Source organism: Tamandua tetradactyla, chromosome 6 (assembly GCF_023851605.1).
Source record: "Tamandua tetradactyla isolate mTamTet1 chromosome 6, mTamTet1.pri, whole genome shotgun sequence".
In the NCBI taxonomy this organism is placed as follows: domain Eukaryota; kingdom Metazoa; phylum Chordata; class Mammalia; order Pilosa; family Myrmecophagidae; genus Tamandua; species Tamandua tetradactyla.
The window spans coordinates 110,221,288-110,244,390 of record NC_135332.1 but is presented as its reverse complement, the minus strand read 5'-3'; the positions used below and the strand labels follow the sequence as shown (position 1 = coordinate 110,244,390).

General features: G+C 39.0%; 1 protein-coding gene and 1 pseudogene across 3 annotated transcripts in view; both read right to left on the bottom strand.

The window, feature by feature from the left end:
- The window catches only part of SGK3 (serum/glucocorticoid regulated kinase family member 3), a 243,790-nt gene that overhangs the window by 214,878 nt on the left and 5,809 nt on the right, over positions 1-23,103 (bottom strand). For all 3 annotated transcript variants that reach the window (XM_077166923.1, XM_077166917.1, XM_077166919.1), the window contains exon 2: positions 311-422. The gene's annotated coding sequence lies outside the window, so the exon portion shown is untranslated. The remainder of the gene's footprint in view (positions 1-310; positions 423-23,103) is intronic.
- LOC143686799 (interferon alpha/beta receptor 1 pseudogene) overlaps positions 1-23,103 on the bottom strand; it is a 37,403-nt pseudogene that overhangs the window by 8,737 nt on the left and 5,563 nt on the right.

The window sequence follows — 23,103 nt, the reverse complement described above, 5'->3', positions numbered from 1 at the left end:
CTAGCTGACATGTTCTCCTTGAAAGCTCCGGCAGAAGATGGCCAAAGATCCTTTTTTCCTTTTTGTTCCCCCACATCACCAATGAGAGAGGCCTGATACTTCAGAAATAATTTCAGTACATACTAAGGGAGAGTAGGAAATATATACAGAAAATACAACCAGCATAAAAATAGTTAGATTTTCAAAGCAGTTTTCTGATGCTAGATTGTACACCCACCCAATCCTGATACTTAAACCACCATCACTTGGCCCAAAGGGTGGTATGAGTTTGCAGGTCTGTTTCGCATCTTATTCTTCAGCATTATCCTACCTTCTGGCCAAGTGGCTTTCTGTACTTATCTTGTCCTTGGTTCACATAAATGGGTCTAATGATTCCTTTTATCCTTTCCTTACGTATCCTCTCTGAATTTTAGTTTTCTAATCTGTAAAAAGAGAATAACAAAATCTAACTCAGAGATCAAATGGGGAAGCATGTATCAGGCACACTGTAAGTAGGCTTCTATGTTATTTTTCTTCCTTCTCTTATATCTGCACACCTGAGTCATCCACATGATATTAACAATAATAATTATAGCTAATGTTTGAGTTCTTACTATGTCACAGGCACATGTCTAAGCAATCTACATATGTTACTATTTTATTTCTCACCACAATCTTATGAAGTAGGTACAATTACCACCTTCATTTTATAGTTGATGGCAGTGAGACAGACAGGACAAACTCTGACAGATCCCAGAGTTTGTCATGGGCTACCATGCAATCCTCTCACATTTTCCCTTCTAGGTGCTCCAAAATATAGGAGGCTAGAAAGCTTAATTTTTTTTTATCATCATAATCGACTTTTTGGTGAAAAATAACATATATACAAAAAAGCTATACATTTCAAAGCACAGCACCACAATTAGTTGTAGAACATATTTCAGAGTTTGACATGGGTTACAATTCCACAATTTTAGGCTTTTACTACTAGTTGCTCTAAGACACTGTCAACTAAGAGATATCAATTTAATGACTCAGCATTCATATTCATTTGTTAAATTCTATCTTCACTGTATAACTCCACCATGAACTTTGATCTTCCCTCTCTTTATGAATGTTTGGGCTATGGCCATTCTAAATTTTTCATATTGGGAGGGTCTGTCACTAATATGTGGTAGGGAGATGGAATTATCTGATGTTCCGGAGAGGCTGGGCCCTCTAGGCCCTAGGACTCATCTGGACCAGGGACCCATCTAGAGGTTGTAGGTTTCTGGAAAGTTACTCTAGTGCATGGAACCCTTGTGGAATCTTACATATTACCCTTGGTGTTCTCCAGAATTGGCTGGAACGGTCCTGGTTGGGGCCTGGGAGGTTATGATAGGTAGCAATGTCTACCAGAAGCTTGTGTTAAGAGCAACCTCCAGAGTAGCCTCTCGACTCTATTTGAACTCTGTCACTGATACTTTATTAGTCAGAATGGAATTGTTGATCCCACAGTGCCAGGGCTGGATTCATCCCATGTCACCAGGGAGACTTTAACCCCTGGATGTCATGTCCCATGCAGGGGGGAGAGCAAAGATTTCACTTGCAGAGTTGGGCTTAGAGAGAGTGAGGTCACATCTGAACAACAAAAGAAGTCGTCCAGAAGTAACTCTTAGGCATGCCTATAGGTAGTCTAAGCTTCTCTGCTACCTACATAAGCTTCCCAAGAGTGAGCCTCGAGATCAAGGGCATGGTTTGACACATTATCAGAGGATTCCCTGATGGTAAGGTTTAATAGTTTCATATTCTTTTTCCCATCCCTCAAGGGACTTTGCCAATACTTTTATATACTCTAAGATGTATCCAGGCATTACAATAACCTATACAGGATTAAAGACCCTCTTTCTTATTCTAGGCTCCCTGTGTTTCAATTGTTCAAATGAGCTATTTTCTTATTCTAGGCTCCCTGTGTTTCAATTGTTCAAATGAGCTATAGAATTAGATTATGCACGACAGAAAATTTCAGTTCCAGACCAAATGAACCTTTCTTCCTTTGGTCTCAAAGAGTATGTGTGGTTCTAAAATATAGACACTGTCTTCCTTAACCCTGTGTTCTGAATTACTTTAACACCAACCTGATCAGCTTCATTCTTATCTCTAAATATCAGGTTTTATATATATATTATAACAGCCTCTCAAAATCCAGAAATAGTAATCACCACTTCAGATTTAATGTGTCTGCTAGAAAAGTTTATAATCTAGGCCTCGGTTTTCTTATGAGCATTTTCTAAAGGTGACCATACCATTGTTGTTCTTTTGTTGCTGGCTTATTTTGCCTCACCAAATGTCCCACATGTTCTTTCACATCGTTGCATGCCTCACAACTTTGTTCCTTTTTGTAGCAGCACAGCCTTTGTTAATAAGTATACACCATCATTCTTCAATCTACTTCTCAGTCAGTGTATCCTTCAGCCACCTGCATTCATCAGGCATATGTATAGTGCCTAAAGTCCACAGTCCATCAACATCCTCAATTTTACATAATTTCATTGTTTCCAAGAGAAAGAAAACCATTAAACACATCCTTGCCAAATAGGAAATCTAAACCTCCTCTTAACTCTTTTCCCTCCCCCCACTATTTACCTCTGCTGTTGCTGTGTGAATGCTGATATTTTCCTCTTGAGCACAGCCCATAACATGCAATAGCAGTTTTCCCCTGCACCCTGTACTCTTTGTACACAAATCATATCTTTGAAGTAATTCTTGCAAAAAGTAATTCATATTTCTAGTGTTAATCAGTGGGACACATATGTCTATACAACCCATTTCAATCTTGTTCATTTTCAGTATGGTAATATTGCTTATAGACCCACTAGAGAACCACCTTCACTTCTATCTATTCCCTTACATTGGAGTTCAACTTCATTAGCTAACGGTTCACCCATCTCTAGCTTCTATGTATCTCTAAGTCCCCTGTATTCTGTATTTTAAGCCTCTATGTTAAATTTTAACATCCAGATCCCTTCTGCTCAGTTCTCCTTTCCAGTCAATCTTTATCCCAAATTGATACTAGAGCCCCCCAAGTTGACACTAGAGCAAGAAGAGAATGACATAAGAAAACATAAAAATGTCTACAAATGGAGTCCATCATATACAGAGAAAATTTATGATTAAAGATGCAGCTACTTTATACTCTTCTCTATTGTTTAAATTCCTACAGAAGATGTGCAACATATTCAAAATCACTAAATGTATGTCAGAGGATGTGCCAGTTTGAATCTGTTGTGTACCCTAGAAAAGCCATGTCTTTTAATCCTCAATCAATATTGCTGGGTGGGACCTTTCTGATTGTTTCCATGGAGATATGACCTACCCAATTGTGGGTGGTAACTTTTGATTAGATGGTTTCCATGGAGATGGAAATGGGAACCATTTTAGAAAAAGTTTTAGAACAACCAGAACCAACAGAGCCCACACAGCCAGAGACCTTTGGAGATAAAGAAGGAAAACACCCCTGGGGGAGCTTCATGAAACTAGAAGCTTGGAAAGAAAGGTAGCAGACATCACTACAATGATGCATTTCTTTAGTAAAGGTAACCTCTTGTTAGTGCCTTAATGTGGATATTTTCACAACCTTAGAACTGTAAACTTGCTACTGAATATCCCCTTTTTAAAAGGGTATATCACATCCCTGCAGCTTGCAAACCAGAACAAGGGAGGTTCATTTTTGGGGGGAATAAAAATTTACCAAGCATATGTGACTTTGGAAAGGAAGAAGGGCTTGCATAGGTGACTTTGGAAAGGAAGAAGGGCTTGCATAGAAGAGGGAGTTTTGTTGCTCATTTGTTGTTTTGATGCCAGTTAAACAGCATTTAACCAACTTATGAGAAAATAGTGAACATTTTCCCATATTAATAGGGCAGTGGTTAATAACTGGTTAAGAGCAAGCATGAGTAAACTTCCAGTTCCACTACCTGACTAGATATTTCAACTTTACTTAACTTCTTTGAGCATTTTCTCATCTATAAATGGGAATAGTACTTATTATACAGGGATATTGTTAGGATTAAATAAGACAATATGATTAAGGTGTTTGGCAGTTTTGTCACAAATACCCCATAAAATATTTCTCTTTTTACAGTATCATTTATTAGTGGCTGAACAGTACCTCATCTCACGGCTATGCCATAACTCACTTAACCAGTCTCACATTGTTAAGCATTTGGACTATTTTCCATATATCATTTTAAATAGTATGAACAATAGCAAAATCTTTCCATATATATCTGGTTATTTCTTTAGGATTGGAGCATAAGATAGGAACATTGTAAACTTTTGATACACATTATCAAATTATCTACAAAATAGAGTTTTATCAAATTAAATGTTTTCTATATCTTATTAGTGATATTCTATTCAACTCTTTTTAAACTGGACTTTAAAGACCCAAGATAATCTTAAAAGCAAAAAAAAACACCAAAATCCAAATCATTATCATTTCTTTTACATATTTATTAGACATTCCAATTTCTTATTTTGTTATATATAAAGCTATCAAGCTCAGGTTAACTAAAGTATGGGACTGGCCAAGAAATAGAAAATAATTGGAGTGGGTAAATTTTTAAAGGTAGTGCATTACAGAGATGGCATTTCAAGTGACTCATGAGAGGACGTATTATTCCAATGGTTTTCAAAGTACTCCAAGAAGCTCTCTTCGGAGACTTTGGAGACTGTACATAGGACAGTGGGATGAAAAGGAGTAGGGGTTCTGACTGACTGGGATAATTCTTGTTCTTCTCACTTCAACCACATTTATCTGTTTTATATATTTAACTTATTAGTAAGCTTTGATCTGAAGGGTTCTGTACCCCAAAATAAAAACAAAAGGAAAAAAAAACACACTTAATGCAAGGTTATGGGCCAATTGCAAGAAATTAAAAAAAAAAAATATATATATATATATAAAAATAACAAATAAGTTGAATCTTTCCTCATATACTAAAATTCATTTTGGTTGGATTAAAAAATTAAATGGGGTGGGGGAAAAAAAAACACATAAACCTCCTGTCTTAGTTTGCTGGGGCTGCTATAACAAATACCATAAACTAGCTGTTTTAAGTAACAGGAATTTATTTTCTCATAGTTTTGGAGGCTAAAAATCCAAAATTAAGGTATTGGTAAGATCATGCTTTTTTCTGAAGTCCATAGTATTCTGGTGGTGGTTTGCTGGCCATCTGTAATTCAATTTCTGCCTCCGTCACATGGTCATCTGTCTCCTTTTGTCTTGTCCTGATTCCTACAACTGTGCCCAAATTTCCTCTGCTTATAAGGATTCTAGCAGAGAGTTATCTTTGGATTAAGGCCAACCCTGATTCTGTTTGACCTCATTTTAACAGGATCTTCAAAGATCCTATTTACAAATGAGTTCACATCCATAGATCTGGGGGTTAACACTCAAACATGTTTTTGTGGGGAACATAATCCATAATACTACCAGAAAATATGGGCAATGATTAACTGATCTCAGGGATGAAGAAGACTTTTTAGAGTACTTTAATAAATACAGAAACTATAACAAGAAGAAATATTTGTCTGTATTGTTTTTTTTTTCCAAAAGTGAGCATCGCTGATACACGCTAAATACATTAACAGTAGTGCCAAGGGGTAGCTTCGGGCACTTAACATCCCCACTATCTCTATCATCAACCTCAGTTCAGCCCAAAATACACAACCTACAAAAAACAATATATAAACAAGCAAATGCATCTTGAGGACATATCCTGGTACTTTTTGTTCCCATCAGACTCTTGACACTAAGCCTTTCTTCTCCATAGAAATTTCTTTTTTTTCTTTATTTTATTTATTTTTGTTTTTGTTTCTTTGTTCTCTTTCCATAGAAATTTTGGAGCCATCACTGCTGCTCTCAGGAAAGATTCATAATTAATTAGCATATAAAAAGCTCTGAGAAGCCTACAGTAGAAAAAGAATAAATCTTACCCAGTTTACTCATTACTCCCTCAACTTATTTGACTACAGAATCTCTTTCCCCAACATAATTCTTACTAACTTTCATAGAATGTAAGAACACACCTTGGCAAATGCCATGCTGTATGAAAATTAATATGCAAGTAGGAGCATGCTGTATGAGAAATGCCCCAGTGAAAGATTTACTATCCATTTGTGGCTATTTTACTGATGCTCAACTTGAAACATTCTTGGATGGTTGTGATGTACTGACACCTAGTGCCAATGTTTTAATTTTGTACACATACATAATAATTTCCTACCACAAACAGCTGCCCATCTAAAAGTTGGGCTTACAGACTGCCTTGGATTTAAATTCTCACATTTCATTATCTTAAAATGAATTCACATCTTAGAATAATAAGGAAGGATTTATGTAAATGACCTGCAGGGCAAGAAAAGTATGTTGGCTTATACTTTTGCTCTTCTCTTACCTATTAAAATAATCTTCTGCAATTATAAATATAGAAAATGTATCAGGTACTTCTTGTTTTGTCTTTTTGTGTCATGCTTATGAAAGAAACTCAATTAAGATTCAGAGAGACAGGTCAGATCCTCCTACAAAAAACTCAAAATGGTTGATTTGGCCTAGAAGCTACATTACTGGAATGAAGATAACAACAAATATTTCATTTTAGTAAATCTTCAACTTTTCTTTCATCCCCAAAGTACCCTCTGTTTCTAAATAAATGGAAAGGAAAGGCAAAGTAATATAGTAGCAGTGATATGCATTCTTCTGCTCCAACATTAACTATTTGGTTCCAGCCATTTAAAATAACGTTAATTTGAGTTTGAAAATGTTGGATTTACAAGCATTAAGATTCAGCTTCTGGTCTATTTTTTATATTCAATTTGTCTCTGTATTTTACTTTAAAAATGCAGATAACAATTGTTTGTATAAATATATTTGTTGTATTAATAACTTTTAGGCTTAATGCTGCTAGGTCGAGATAGCCAGATTGCACATTTTGATAAAACTCGGGCACTAAGAAATCCTGGAATGCTGATTTTAGTTAAGTATCACTTGGTAACTTTGTAAAACAGTCTTGTACACTTGAAGATAATGTCTGTATTGTCAAATGTTTGAAAAATTGAATATTATCTAATCTGAGTATTGCTAGGAACCAAAAAAATCATTCTTCATTGTGTATTTACTACTTCACCTATAGTTACCAAGTTATTGTGCAGATATAGGTATATATATATATGAGTATTTTGTCTGTATTTTGTGCAGTATCTGTTTTAACAGGAAAATAGTTCTGACAGTATATTTTTGAGTTTGGCATGTCTAGGCTACTGTGTGACACAAGACTCAACTCTTCCACTTCTTTTCTCTATCAAAATTACTATGTATTATGGATTGAATTATATTTCCCACAAAGACATCTTTAAGTTCTAACTTCAGTCTTGTGGATATGAACCGCTTGTAAATAGGATCTTCAAAGATCCCATTAAGACGAGGCTAATCCAAGTCAGAGTCAGCCTCAATCCAATATAATTGGAGTCTTTATAAACAGGAAATTTGATCATAGAATAATGGGAAAGAAGACAGATGGTCGTGTGACAGAGGTAGAAATTGTGCTATAGACTGCCAGCAAGCCACAACCAGAACACTACTCTGGAAACAGCATGATCCTCCCAACACCTTGATTTTGGAATACTAGCCTCCAAAAGTATGAGACAATAAATTCCTATAGTAAGCCAACTAGTCAGTGGTACTTTGTTACAGCCACCCTGGCAAACTAAGACATCATGAGACCATTAGCTATAAAGTTTTCATGATGTTCTTTGACTTTCATCTTATGCAAACAAAATCCTAAACTCAGTGTGAACTCATACACTAAAACTTCATGTTTCCAGCTGCTCAACTGGATAATTATAAATACTACTACTTCTTAAAGAAAAGCATCAAAACAACACAAATATTTTAAAAATCTTGTAGAAAATTTGTGGAGTCTGCATGAATATATGCTTAGATCTCAGGTTGAGAAACACTGCCATAGATTATAGCCATTCATTCATTCAACAGTATTTATTGAGGCGACCATACACCTGGTATAGGGGATCCAACCATCAACAAATTGCCTTTCGTTATGAACAGGCTTACAGTCTAATGGAGAAGGACAATAAACAAATAATTATATAATGGGATAGTGACTGATGCTGCAAAGAAAATGAGTGGGATAAAGGAACAGAGAAGAAAAAGGACAGAAATGCCATTTTAGATCGTGGTCAGGCAAGGCATCTCTTTTCAGCTCATGTCTGAGTAGACACTAAATGAATACTACCTGGAAGGAGTTTCCTAGGCAGAAGAATAGCAAGTGCAAAGGTCCTGAGAATGAACTTGGAATGTCTGACGACCAACAAGGAAACCAGCATGAACAAGCCATGAGCCAGGGAAATTATGCTGGAGAAATATCCAGGGGCTGGATCACATAGGGTCTTATATGTTTAAGTAATGACTTGGGGAGAAGGGTGTGAGGTGGTCCTTAGAAGAGAAATAATCACAGAAGGTGTGCTTTAGATATAATGGAGGTGGAACTCCTATTTCTGGAACCCAACTCTTTTTTTTTTTACTTTTTAAAAATATACATGTGAATGTATAATTCACATTCAATAAAATGCACCCATTTTAAGAGTATAGTTTGATGAGTTCTGACAAATGTACATATCTATATCAGCACACTGTAATAAATATAAAGAATATTTTCATCATGCTAAAAAGTTATCTTATGCCCTTTTGCCATCAGTTCCCACCTCATCACCCCTACCCAAGCCAGGCAACCACTGGAACTCACCAGGATCATGGGACTTGTTATTTTATTCTATTTTTTTTTTTTTGGCTGCATGGTCCAGGAATTCAACCTGGTTCTCCCGCATGAAAGGTGGGCATTCTAACCACTGAACTACCCATGTACCCTACTTGTTACTTTTGATGTTGCCTTTGGGGACCTAGATCTGTGCTGTCCAATATGATAGCCTCTAGCTCTTTGTGGCTACTTAAATTTAATTAAAATTAACAAGTCCTTTCCTCAGTTGGACTAGCCGCATTTCAAATGCTTAATAACCTCATGTAGCTAGTGGCTGCCAAACCAGACAGCAAAGGCAAAGAAAATTTCCATCACTGCTAAAGGTACCACTGGGCAGATGAGCTGCTACCCTGGTGGAAGATGAACTTCACTACAAGGAGGAAAGCCAAGCAACCTGAAAATGAGTAAGCCATGCAAGTCACATCACCAAGTTTTATGTTACTTTCTGTATTAATTGCCTTTATCACCAAGTAACTAAGAAAGCCCTGCAAGAAAGGAGTTCTGTTCCATGCTTAGGCCAGGGTTTTGAGGGGAGAAGCGTCCCTTAGGATGGCATAATAATAACAACAATAATTATTGAAATGTTCACTATACAGAAATTCTTTCTCCACTACTAAGCTTAAAGGGTCTCTTATTTTTATTAAGAAAAATGGTACATTCCCTTATAGCTCACAAGGTACAGTTTTGTTTTATGTAAAATTAAACCAAAAAACATTAGCCTTACTGAATGTACAATGTGTTTTCTTTCGGGGGGGGGGTGTGTGTGGGGATTTGAAGCAGATATGCTGAAATATTATTTGTTAAGTCTAGTGGTGAAAAAAATCTAGCAGTGGATGCATAAGTATTTTTCATATTATTTTCTGTACACTTTTGAATGTTCAAAATATTCTGAGAGAAGAAAGAAGGCTTTCATTCAAAATATTAGACAAGACTATTTCAGGATACCAAGATTGTTCATGATATTATATACCCCAGAAATAAAGCCATGTTTTAATCCTGATTCAAGCTGTCTTTTTAATTCCCATCCAGCACTGCAGGATGGAAACCTGATTAGACTATCTCCACAAGAGATGTGACACATCCAATTGTGGGTGTCATCTTTTGATTAGAGATGTGACTCCACCCATTCCAGGTGGGTCTTGATTAGTTTACTGGAATCCTTTAAAAGAGGAAACATTTGGGAGAGCCAGAAATGACAGAAATCTCAGAGCCAACAGAAACTTCAGAGCAGAGGTGACACAGATGCGTACACATGGGAAACAGAGACACAGATGTTTGGAGATGCTTGGAGCCCAGCAGACATCACTATGAGATGTTAAGCAAGCCAAAACCTGGAGAAAGCCAAGGGAAACCAAGAGATGAAAGCCAGTCCTGGAGTGCAAAGTGAAGAACCCCCACAGGAACAGAGGCTGAAAGCAATGGAGCCCAGGAGCAAGGGACTAGCAGATGCCATCCACGTGACTACCCAGCTGACAGAGGTGTTTCTGACCTATCGGCCTTTCTTGAGTGACAGTACCTCTTGTCAGTGCCTTAATTTGGACACTTTCACTTCCTTAGAACTGTACACTTGTAACTTATTAAATTCTCCTTTTTAAAAGCTATTCCATTTCTAATATATCGCATTCTGGCAGCTCACAACTAACACAATATTAGAAGAGTCAGTAGAACATAACAGTTAGGTGCGCAGGCTCTGGCTCCAGATTTCTTGTATTTTATTTTAATTCTGCCACTTACTAGCTATAAGATATTGACCAATAACTTAACTTCTCTGTGCCTCAGTTTCTTCACTTGTAAAATAGGAAAGATATTCATAGTACCTGACTCATAAGGATATTACAAGGACTAAGTCAATATATGTAAAGACCTTGGTGCATAATAGGTACTCAATAAGAGTTAACAGCTATTATTATTTTTATGATGATTCAATTTAGTGCCTTTAAAAAAGTATATATTGTATGTGCACAGAAAAAAAGAGCTTGGACCAAAAATGATAATACTTGTAATCTCTAATTGAAAATGTAATTTAAATTTTCTTCTTTTTCACTTAACTTCTAAACATTCTAAAACAAATAACTGCTTTTGAATTTAAAACAACAGGAACATAGGAGGAGGACTGTGGGAATATTGGAAGCTCCAATAGAACAACTATTAAACAGGTAAAACTGTCAGAATCAACTATTTAAAAATTCTGGAGTCCAGTAGAACACTCCAGCATCCAGGGAAGAGTGAAAGAAAGAAACTGGTAAATTATAATAAATACCAGTAAACCCTGTGGCGGTTATCATCACCCAGCCCCTACTATCTCAGGGCAGGCCCCTGGCAGTTTGCTGGTGCCAGAAAGGTACATAAAGGTGGATTCAGTGTAATCAATGATTACAGCCTTTGAATAGCTACTCTGGACCATTGGGGGCCCAAATCTGAGGGCAGTCAATATTCCAACCTGCCCTGGTCAATAGCAGTGGAGGAGGCTGTCTTAGTTTGTAAAAGCTGCCAGAATGCAATATAACAGAAACAGAATGGCTTTTATAAAGAGGAATTAAGTTGCAAGTTTACAGTCTAAGGCTGTACAAATGTCCAAACTGAGGCATCCAGAGAAAGATACCTTAACTCCAAAGAAAGAGAAGATGAAGTTTGGGATTTCTCTCTCAACTAGATTAAGGCACATAGTGACGTCTGCTAGCTCTCTCTTCTCATTTCATAAGCTTTCCCAGGGGATTTTTCCTTCCATATCTCCAAAGGTCTCTGGCTGTGTTGGGTCTGTTGGCTCTAAAGCTTTTTCCAAAGAAAAACTTTATTTATTATTATTATTTTTTTTTTTTTTACCTCTTAAAGGACTCTAGTAAGCAACCCCACATTGAATGGGTGGAGACACATCCCCATGGAAGCTATCTACTCAAAAAGTATCATCCACAGTTTGAGTGAGTCACATCTCCATGGAAACAGTCAAATAGATCCCACCCAGCCATAGGACATGGCTTTTCCAGGGAACATGAGAGTTTCAATCCAGCACAAATACTTAAACATGGTATGCTTCCCCACGGCTGTGGAAGACATTTGAAGGCCTGATTTGTTGAGAGGGTCAAGAAAGCATAGGGGGCCATGGAAGAAGTTTCTGCACCCTCCCTGGCCCTTTCCTCCTCCCTTCTCCAAGGCAGTTTGGAGCCAGCTGACACTCCATTTGTGGGTCCCTAGCCTTGTCCTCATGGGAAAGATGACTTGGGAAATTCCTCTCTGGTGTCCCCCCAACCCCTACCCCATACAATTTGCCATCCAGACAAAAGTAGCTTGAGACAATAAAAGCAGTGTGAGAAGAAAATGAGGCATATGGCTTAGGACAAAGGCTTACTTAGTTGTTCCAGTGCTGGACTTAAAGTAAATAAGCCTTTGGAGAGGGAGAAGGTCTGTTTACTGGAAGTAGAGGGGGCTTTCAAACCCCTGTAAATAGGGGAACTCCTAAGGCCACTAGCAAGCACACCAGGCCTAGAAAAGACAGTGCAGACTCTGAACTTGGCATTCACCTCAGGTAGGCTTTCCTGACAGGAGAGCTGACATGCAAGAAAATCTTGGTCTTATCACCAGCTAGTTACAAACTCAAGAAACAGACATCTCAGGAGTAAATCCCAGAATTAACATTTTAAAATATTAAAAAGTACAGTGTACAACATAAGATTACAAGACCAGAAAAGAAACAGGAAATGATGGCCATTCCAAAGGAAGAGGATAAAAATACATAACAAAAAAACATAAACAAATGAGATCAGACAAAGACTTTAAAAAAATACTCAAGGAGATAAAGGAAAATACAGAGAAAGAACTAAAGGATATCAGGAAAACAATGAATGAGCAAAATGAGAATCATAATAAAGAGAAATTTCAAAAAGGACCTGAACCAAACTACTGCAGTCAAAGACTACAATAACTGAAATGAAAAATTCCCAGGAGGGTTTCAACAGCATGTTGAGCTGGGAGAGAAGAAAGAATCAGTGAACACAAACAGAAGACAATTGAAATGAATCAGGCTAAGGAGCAGAAAGAAAAAAAAGAATTATAAAAAGCACCCTAAGACACCTCTTGGTCACCCTCAAGTGTACAAATATATGCATTATGCAAGTACCGCAGAGAGAAGAAAAATAGAAAGGGGCAAAAGAATAGTCAAATAATGACAGAGAACTTCCCAAACTTAGCAAAATATGTGAATATGCATATCCAAGAAGGCCAGAGAACACCAAACAAGGTAAACTTGAAGAAAAATATGCCGTATCACATGCTGGTCAAACTCTTGAATGCAAAGAACAAGGAGCGAGTTCTGAAAGCTGCAAGAGAAAAATAAAATTCTTGTGTTATGTATTAGTTAGGGTTCTCTAGAGAAACAGAATCAACAGGGAACACTTGCAAATATAAAATTTATGAAAGTGTCTCACGTGACCGTAGGAATGCAGAGTCCAAAATCCACAGGGTGGGCTGCGAAGCCGATGACTCCAATGGATGGCCTGGATGAACTCCACAGGAGAGGCTCACCAGCCAAAGCAGGAATGCAACCTGTCTCCTCTGAGTCCTCCTTAAAAGGCTTCCCATGATTGGATTTAGCATCACTAATTGCAGAAGACACTCCCCTTTGACTGATTACAAATGGAATCAGCTGTGGATGTAGCTGACGTGATCATGACCTAATCCTATGAAATGTCCTCATTGCAACAGACACGCCAGCGCTTGCCCAATCAGATGAACAGGTACCACAACTTGGCCAAGTTGACACCTGTCCCTAACCATGACAGTCCACCCCTTGTCAACTTGGCACAAATATATATATATATCACCTTAGACCATACTTAATTTCCAAATGAAAACAAATAAGCACACATTTTTTCTTTTACCTGACAATACTCAACTGTCCTGCATATAACTGGAAACACATTAAATCTCTCCAGAATAGGGTGCAAATCCTTGGGCAACATTCATTCTTAAACTTGGTATCTTACAACTTAAATAGTATAACACAAACAAAACAGCATTACAGTCCTCGTTTCTGTAACTGATCACGTGGTCGAAGTTCATATTTATCACTACCTTCTTCCACTACCCATTCCATGTTCCCTTTCCCCTCAGCAAGCACTTCAGCTGGCCTTGGTTCTTTGCCTGGTGGGGTGACCCAAACCTTCATTCCTGAAGTCTCAGAGCTATTAGTGGTCCTGCCTGGATTGTGTTGTTGCAGTTTTCCATTGATTTTAATCACAGGGCATGGTAGTACTAATAGACGCCCCAGGGGATCTCCTATATTCCAAGAAAACTCTTCTTTACCTCCATTATGTAGTTGCAGTCCTACTTCCTTCTGATAGTCAGGGTCAATTACCCCAGACAATAATGTAATCCCCTTCTTGGTGTGTTGATCCAGAGGCATAAGTAGCCCAAAGTGGCCAGGTGGCAATCTTAACTTCCAGTTCAGTGGTATCACTGTTGTTTCTCCTGGAGAAAGCACACCCCATTTTGGAACTAAAACCTGTAGACAAGCAGAACTCAGGGTAGCAGGGACAGGTAGCAAAAATTTTCCTAGTGGATCACTAGGAGTAATAGTGAGTGGCACCACACCCATTTCCACCCCTTGGTTCCTGGACCCATGGATCCTGGCTATGGGAGAAACAGCACCATACAGCGGACGCTGATTCAGAGCACACACAGCTTCCTGGAGAACATTACCCCAGCCTTTCAAGTTTTTGCCACCTAGTTGGTACCGTAATTGAGTTTTCAAAAGGCCATTCCACCGTTCTATCAATCCAGCTGCTTCTGGATGATGGGGAACATGGTAAGACCAGAGAATTCCATGAGCATGTGCCCATTCCCGCACTTCATTTGCTGTGAAGTGTGTTCCTTGATCCGAAGCAATGCTATGTGGAATACCATGACGATGGATAAGGCATTCTGTAAGCCCACGGATAGTAGTTTTGGCAGAAGCATTGTGTGCAGGGAAAGCAAACCCATATCCAGAGTATGTGTCTATTCCAGTTAGAACAAATTGCTGCCCCTTCCATGAAGGGAGTGGTCCAATGTAATCAACCTGCCACCATGTAGCTGGCTGGTCACCTCGGGGAATGGTGCCATATCGGGGGCTGAGTGTAGGTCTCTGCTGCTGGCAGATTGGGCACTCAGCAGTGGCTGTAGCCAGGTCAGCCTTGGTGAGTGGAAGTCCATGTTGCTGAGCCCATGCATAACCTCCATCCCTACCACCATGACCACTTTGTTCATGAGCCCATTGGGCAATAACAGGAGTTGCTGGGGAAAGAGGCTGACTGGTATCCATAGAATGGGTCATCTTATCCACTTGATTATTAAAATCTTCCTCTGCTGAAGTCACCCTCTGGTGTGCATTCACATGGGACACAAATATCTTCAGGTTTTTAGCCCACTCAGAAAGGTCTATCCACATACTTCTTCCCCAGACCTCTTTGTCACCAATTTTCCAATTATGATCTTTCCAAGTCCCTGACCATCCAGCCAAACCATTAGCAACAGCCCATGAGTCAGTATACAAACGCACCTCTGGCCAGTTTTCCTTCCAAGCAAAATGAACAACCAGGTGCACTGCTCGAAGTTCTGCCCACTGGGAGGATTTCCCCTCACCACTGTCCTTCAAGGACACCCCAGAAAGGGGTTGTAATGCTGCAGCTGTCCACTTTCGGGTGGTACCTGCATATCGTGCTGAACCATCTGTAAACCAGGCCCGAGTTTTCTCTTCCTCAGTCAATTCACTGTAAGGAACACCCCAAGAGGCCATAGCTCTGGTCTGGGAAAGAGAAGGTAGTGTGGCAGCAGGAGTAGAAACCATGGGCATTTGTGCCACTTCTTCATGTAACTTACTTGTGCCTTCAGGACCTGCTCTGGCTCTATCTCGTATATACCATTTCCACTTTACAATAGAGTGCTGCTGTGCACGCCCAACTTTATGGTTTGGTGAGTCAGACAACACCCAACTCATGATAGGCAACTCAGGTCTCATGGTAACTTGGTGGCCCATGGTTAAGCGTTCAGTCTCTACTAAGGCCCAATAGCAGGCCAAAAGCTGTTTCTCAAAAGGAGAGTAGTTATCTGCAGCAGATGGTAAGGCTTTGCTCCAAAATCCTAAGGGTCTGTGTTGTGATTCTCCTATAGGGGCCTGCCAAAGGCTCCAGACAGCATCTCTATTTGCCACTGACACTTCCAGCACCATTGGATCTGCTGGATCATATGGCCCAAGTGGCAGAGCAGCTTGCACAGCAGCCTGGACCTGTCGCAGAGCCTCCTCTTGTTCAGGTCCCCACTCAAAATTAGCAGCTTTTCTGGTCACTCAATAAATGGGCCGGAGTAGCACACCCAAATGAGGAATATGTTGTCGCCAAAATCCAAAAAGACCAACTAGGCGTTGTGCCTCTTTTTTGGATGTGGGAGGGGCCAGATGCAGCAATTTATCCTTCACCTTAGAAGGGATATCTTGACATGCCCCACACCACTGGACACCTAGAAATTTTACTGACATGGAAGGCCCCTGTATTTTTGTTGGATTTATCTCCCATCCTCTGACACGCAAATGCCTTACCAGTAAATCTAGAGTAGTTGCTATTCTTGCTCACTAGGTCCAATCAACATGATATCATCAATATAATGGACCAGTGTGATGTCTTGTGGGAGGGAGAAACGATCAAGGTCTCTGCGAACAAGATTATGACATAGGGCTGGAGAGTTGATATACCCCTGAGATAGGACAGTGAAAGTATATTGCTGACCTTGCCAGCTGAAAGCAAACTGTTTCTGGTGGTCCTTACTAATAGCTATTGAGAAAAAAGCATTTGCCAGATCAATAGCTGCATACCAGGTACCAGGGGATGTATTGATTCGCTCAAGCAATGATACTACATCTGGAACAGCAGCTGCAATTGGAGTTACCACCTGGTTGAGTTTACGATAATCCACTGTCATTCTCCAAGACCCATCTGTTTTCTGCACAGGCCAAATAGGAGAGTTGAATGCGGATGTGGTGGGAATCACCACCCCTGCATCTTTCAAGTCCTTAAGAGTGGCAGTAATCTCTGCAATCCCTCCAGGAATATGGTATTGCTTTTGATTTACTATTTTGCTTGGTAGGGGCAGTTCTAGTGGCTTCCACTTGGCCTTTCCCACCATAATAGCCCTCACTGCACGAGTTAGAGAACCAACGTGGGGATTCTGCCAGTTGCTCAGTATGTCTATGCCAATTATACATTCCGGAACTGGGGAAATAACTACAGGATGGGTCCGGGGGCCCACTGGACCCACTGTGAGACGGACCTGAGCTAAAACTCCATTGATCACCTGGCCTCCATAAGCCCCCACTCTGACTGGTGGTCCAGAGTGACGTTTTGGGTCCCCTGGAATTAATGTCACTTCTGAACCAGTGTCTAATAATCCCCGAAATATCTGATCATTTCCTTTTCCCCAATGCACAGTTACCCTGGTAAAAGGCCGTCGGTCTCCTTGGGGAAGACTTAGAGGAAGGTTAACAGTATAAATTTGTGGCAGTGTAACAGGTTTCTTCCCCATAGGGACCTGGCCTCCCCTTCATTCAAGGGGCTCAGGGTCTGTAAACTGTTTCAAGTCTGGAAATTGATTAAGGGGCCGTGACTCTGTGTTTTTTTGTAACTCAGGTTAGACTTCTGTTTCCTTGACCTAGAACTCTTTTGTTTATACAGCTCCAACAAGAATTTAGTAGACTGCCCTTCTATTGTATTTCTAGGCACCCCATGATTTACTAGCCAATGCCACAAATCTCTGCGTGTCATATAATTTTGATGCCTCCTTTGAGTTTTTTGTCTATTATAATAGCCGCGTCTACCCTGTCTTTGGTGATTAAGTGCTGCCACCTGGCTTCTGCCAACTCGGGATCCTGTCATCCCCATTGTGTTTAAGGATTCCAGCTCAGTGACAGCAGTTCCTACAGTAATATCTGACCTACAGAGAAGTGCAACCACAGAGCTCTTGAGGGATGATGGTGCTAGTCTCACAAATTTATTTCTCACTGTTCTGGTAAAAGGTGCATCCTCTGGACATTCCTGGGGTGTAAGAGCAGGCTTTGCATGATAAATCCACTCTAACATCCCAATCTCTCTAAGCCTCTGGATCCCCTCATCTACATTATACCAGGGCAGTTCTGGCATTTCAACCTCAGGTAATGTTGGCCACCTTTTGATCCATGTTTCAACCAACCACCCAAACAAGCTGTTAACACCTTTTCTAACTGCTCTAGCTATAACATTGAATGCAGAATCTCTGCTTAGTGGGCCCATATCAATAAATTCAGCCTGATCCAGCCTTATATTCCTCCCACCATTATCCCACACTCTTAAAATCCATTGCCACACATATTCCCCTGATTTCTGTCTATATAAATTGGAAAACTCACACAGTTCTTTTGGAGTATAACGTACCTCCTCATGTATGATACTTTGTACCTCACCTTTAGGGGCCTGTTGGGACTTTAGTCTAGTTATAGGTCTAGAAGAAATGAGGGGTGGTGGGGGTGGGTCATGAAAAGAATTAGAAATATCTTCCAAGCCATTTGCTTCAGGGCTTTCATTTGCAGTTTCATCTGGTGAAACAGGATTAATAACTCTAGGGCTAATCCCTTCAGGAGGAGGTTGGGTGGCCAATTCCTCAAGGCAGGCTGGAGGTGGGGCGGCTATGTCCTCAGGGCAGACTATTACAGGGTTATCTAAAGAAGGCTCAGCATGGTCTAGGGTTTCAACCTCACCCCCAACATCATTATCAATCCATATGTCACCATCCCATTTTTCAGGGTCCCACTCCTTTCCAATCAATGCCCTCACTTTAACAGCAGACACCATGCAAGACTGAGATTTAAGTTTATGTTGTAAAGTTGCTACTCTAACAATAAGATTCTGAGTCTGATTTTCAGAGATCTCAAGTCTACGGCTACAGGAAATAAAATTTTCCTTCAGGATACTCATAGAAACCTCTACATCTTTCAGACGGCACTTAAGCTTCTTGTTTGAAGCCTTAAGCCCATCCCTTTCACCCTTTAATGTAGACAGTGTATCTAACAACAACCAACCAACATCTCTATAACTCTTATTTCTACAAAACTCTGTAAAGGTGTCAAAAACATTATCCCCCAGAGTCTGGCTTCGTACAAGCGAAGCATTAGGAGAATCGAATGATGATATTTTGACTATCTCCTTTGCCAACTCAGTCCATGGATTGGGAATGTCATTCTGATTACAGGAATCAGAGTCCTTAGTGTCTCTGAGCCCAGTCAGAGTAGAAAACCATTCATAAAAACACATTTTTAAGATTCTGTTCCTTAAGAACCACCCCCGGTACCAAGATGTATTAGTTAGGGTTCTCTAGAGAAACAGAATCAACAGGGAACACTTGCAAATATAAAATTTATGAAAGTGTCTCACGTGACCGTAGGAACGCAGAGTCCAAAATCCACAGGGCAGGCTGCGAAGCCGATGACTCCAATGGATGGCCTGGATGAACTCCACAGGAGAGGCTCACCAGCCAAAGCAGGAATGCAACCTGTCTCCTCTGAGTCCTCCTTAAAAGGCTTCCCATGATTGGATTTAGCATCACTAATTGCAGAAGACACTCCCCTTTGACTGATTACAAATGGAATCAGCTGTGGATGTAGCTGATGTGATCATGACCTAATCCTATGAAATGTCCTCATTGCAACAGACACGACAGCGCTTGCCCAATCAGATGAACAGGTACCACAACTTGGCCAAGTTGACACCTGTCCCTAACCATGACATGTTATATATAAGGAAGTCCCAATTAGAGTAAGTGCTGGTTTCTCATCAGAAACCATGGAGGCAAGAAGGTAGTGAAATACTTAAAGTACTGAAAGAAAACAATTGCCAACCAAGAATTTTATATCCAGACAGACTTTCTTTCAAAAATGTGGGAGAGATGAAAACATTCCCAGACAAACAAAAACTAAGGGAGTTCATCACTACCGAACTTGCCCTACAAGCATTTCTACAGGGAGTACTTCAGACTGAAAGGAAAGGACACTAGACAATTGTGCAAAATGGCATAAAGAAATAAAGACCCCTGGTAAAGGTAACCATTTGAGTAATTATAAATTACTCATGTCAGTACATGAGTAAATACAAAATACGTCAGTAATATTGTATTGTATTGTTTGGTATGTATCTCTGCTTCTTATTTCCCAAAGGTGCTAAAATGCAAATGCACAGAAAGTAATGATACATCTATGGCTGTAGATATACAAAGTACAATGATATAATTTGTAATGAGCACGAAAAGTCCTGGAGGGGTATGTGTATGCTATCGAAGTTGCATAAAACATGATTGTTCGGTATTGTGCTGGTTTGAAAAGATGCATGTACCCTAGAAAAGCCATGTTTTAATCAAAATCCCATTTCATAAAGGTAGAATAATCCCTATGCAATACTGCATGTTTGAAACTGTTATCAGATCATTTTCCTGGACATGTGATTTAATCAAGAGTGATTGTTAAGCTGGATTAGGTGACGACATGTCTCCACTCATTTCGGTGGGTCTTGATAAATCTCTGGAGTCCTACATAAGTGGAAACATTTGGAGAATGAAAGATTTCTGAGAGAGCAGAGAACAACAAAGGCACGAGAAGCAGGGAGTTTACCAGTCAGTGACCTATGGAGATGAAGAAGGAAAATGCCTCCCAGGGAGCTTCATGAAACAGGAAGCCAGGAGAAGATAGCAGATGACACCGTGTTCACCCTGTACCCTTCCAGATGATAGAGGAACCCTGACCGTGTTCACTATGTCCCTTTCCAGATGAGAGAAAAACTCTGACTGTGTTTGCCATGTGCAAGCCCTTCCACTTGAGAGAGAAACCCTGAACTTCATCAGTCTTCTTGAACCAAGGATCTTTTCTCTGGATGCCTTGATTGGACATTTCTATAGACTTGCTTTAATTGGGACATTATCTTGGCCTTAGAACTATAAACTAGCAACTTATTAAATTCCCCTTTTTAAAAGCCATTCCATTTCTGGTATATTGCATTCCGGCAGCTAGCAAACTAGAACAGGAATTAAAGATGTTAGATTTTAATCCCATGGTAACCACAAGAAAAATATATCCAGACAGAAATGAGAAGAGACTCAATATGGTACAATACAAAAAAAAAAAAATCAAATAAATAAGAAAGTGGTCCTTATTGGAAAAATTGAGGGGCAAAAAAAGGTATAAGACTTACAAAGATTAAACAGCAAAATGACAGAAGAAGGTCCTGCATTATCAGTAGTTACTTTAAATGTAAATGGAATAATATTTCCAATCAAAAGGCAGAATGGATAAAAAAAAAAAGCATGACATAAATTCTAAAAAAGTCTTTTCTAAAAAAGACTCACCTTAAATTCAAAGATGTAAGTAAGGTGAAGGTGAAAGGATGGGAGAAAATATGCCATATAAGCAGTAATCAAAAGAGAGCTGGGATAGCTATACTAATATCAGATAAAACAGACTATAAAGAGGTCAATTAAACAAGAAGATGTAACAATTATAAATATAAATGTACCTAATAGCAAAGTCCCAAAATATATGAAGCAAATACTGACATATTTGAAGGGAGAATTTGACAGATCAACGCTAATAACAGGACACTTTAATATACCACTTTCAAAAATGGATAGAGCATATAGCCAGAAGAGCAAAAAGGAAATTTAAGACTTGAACAGTATTCTAAATCAACTTGACCTAACAAATGTATATAGAACACTCCATCCAACCACAGAATATACATTATTCTCGAGTACACATGGGTCATTCTTCAGGATAGACTATATCTTAAGTCGTAAAACAAGTCTAAACACATTCAAAAATATTGAAAAACAATGTATTTTCTCCAACCACAATAGAATGAAGCTGGAAATCAAAAACAGAGGGAGAGAGGGAACATTCACAAATATGAAATTAAACAACGTACTCTTAAACAACCGATAGGTTGATGAGGAAATCACAAAGGAAATTAGGAAATATATTGAGGTGAATGAAAATGAAAACACAACACACCAAAACATATGGGATATAGCAAGGTAGTGCTGAGAAGGAAATTTATAGCTCCTAATGTTTATATTGAAAAAGAAGACAGATTTCTAATCAGATACCTAACCTGTAACTGGAATGCTATAAAAAAAGAGAAAATTAAACCCAAAGAAAGCAGAAGGAAGGAAACAACACAGATTAGAGCAGAGATAAATGAAATAGAGAGTTTAAAACAACAGAGAAAAGCAACAAAACCAAAAGTTGATTATTTGAAAGGTCAAGAAAATTGGCATTCCTTTGGGTAGACTGATGAAAAAAAAAAAGGAGTACGGACACAAATGACTAAAGTCAGAAGTGAAAAGGTAGATACTACTGCTGACCCCATTGAAATTAAAAGAATTATAAGGGGATACTGTGAATAACTTTATGCCAACAACTCAGATAACCTAGATGAAATGGAACAACTGCTAAACATACACAAACTACCTACACAGACTCAAAAAAATAAAAAAAAATAGATCTCAACAAACAAATAACAAGTAAAGAGACTGAATGAGTCATCAAAAATCTCCCTGAAAATAAAAGGCCAGGGCCAGATGGCTTCACAGGGGAATTTTACCAAACATTGCAAGAAGAATAAACACCAATCCTGCTCAAATTCTTCCAAAATACAAAGAGGAGGAAATACTCCCTAATTAAGTCTATGAGGCTGAAATCACCCTTATACCAAAGTCAGATAAAGATAACACAAGTAAAGAAAACTACAGACCCGTATCTCTTATGGAACATAGTTGCAAAATATCCTCAACAAAACACTAGCAAACTGAATTCAACAGTACATTAAAAGAATTTTACACAATGATCACAATATCCCAGATATACAAGGCTAGTTCGACATAAGAAAATCAATTACACTATTTTAAAAATGAAGGGAAAAAGCCATTAGATTTATCTTAATTGATGGAGAAAAGGTATCTGACAAAATCCAGCACCACTTCTTTCCTATTAAAAACACTCTGAAAACTAAGAATAAAAGGAAACTTCCTCAGTATGATAAAGGGCATTTATGTAATCTACACACCTAACATCCTACTCAATTGTGAGAAAATGAAAGCTTTAAGATCAAGAACAAGATAGATGCTCACTGTTACCACTGTTATTAAACACAGTTGTGGAAGTTCTAGACAGAGCAATTAGGCAAGAAAAAGAAATAAAAGATATCCAAACTGGAAAGGAAGAAGTAAACTTTCCCTATTTGCAGAAATGATTCTACATATAGAAAATCCT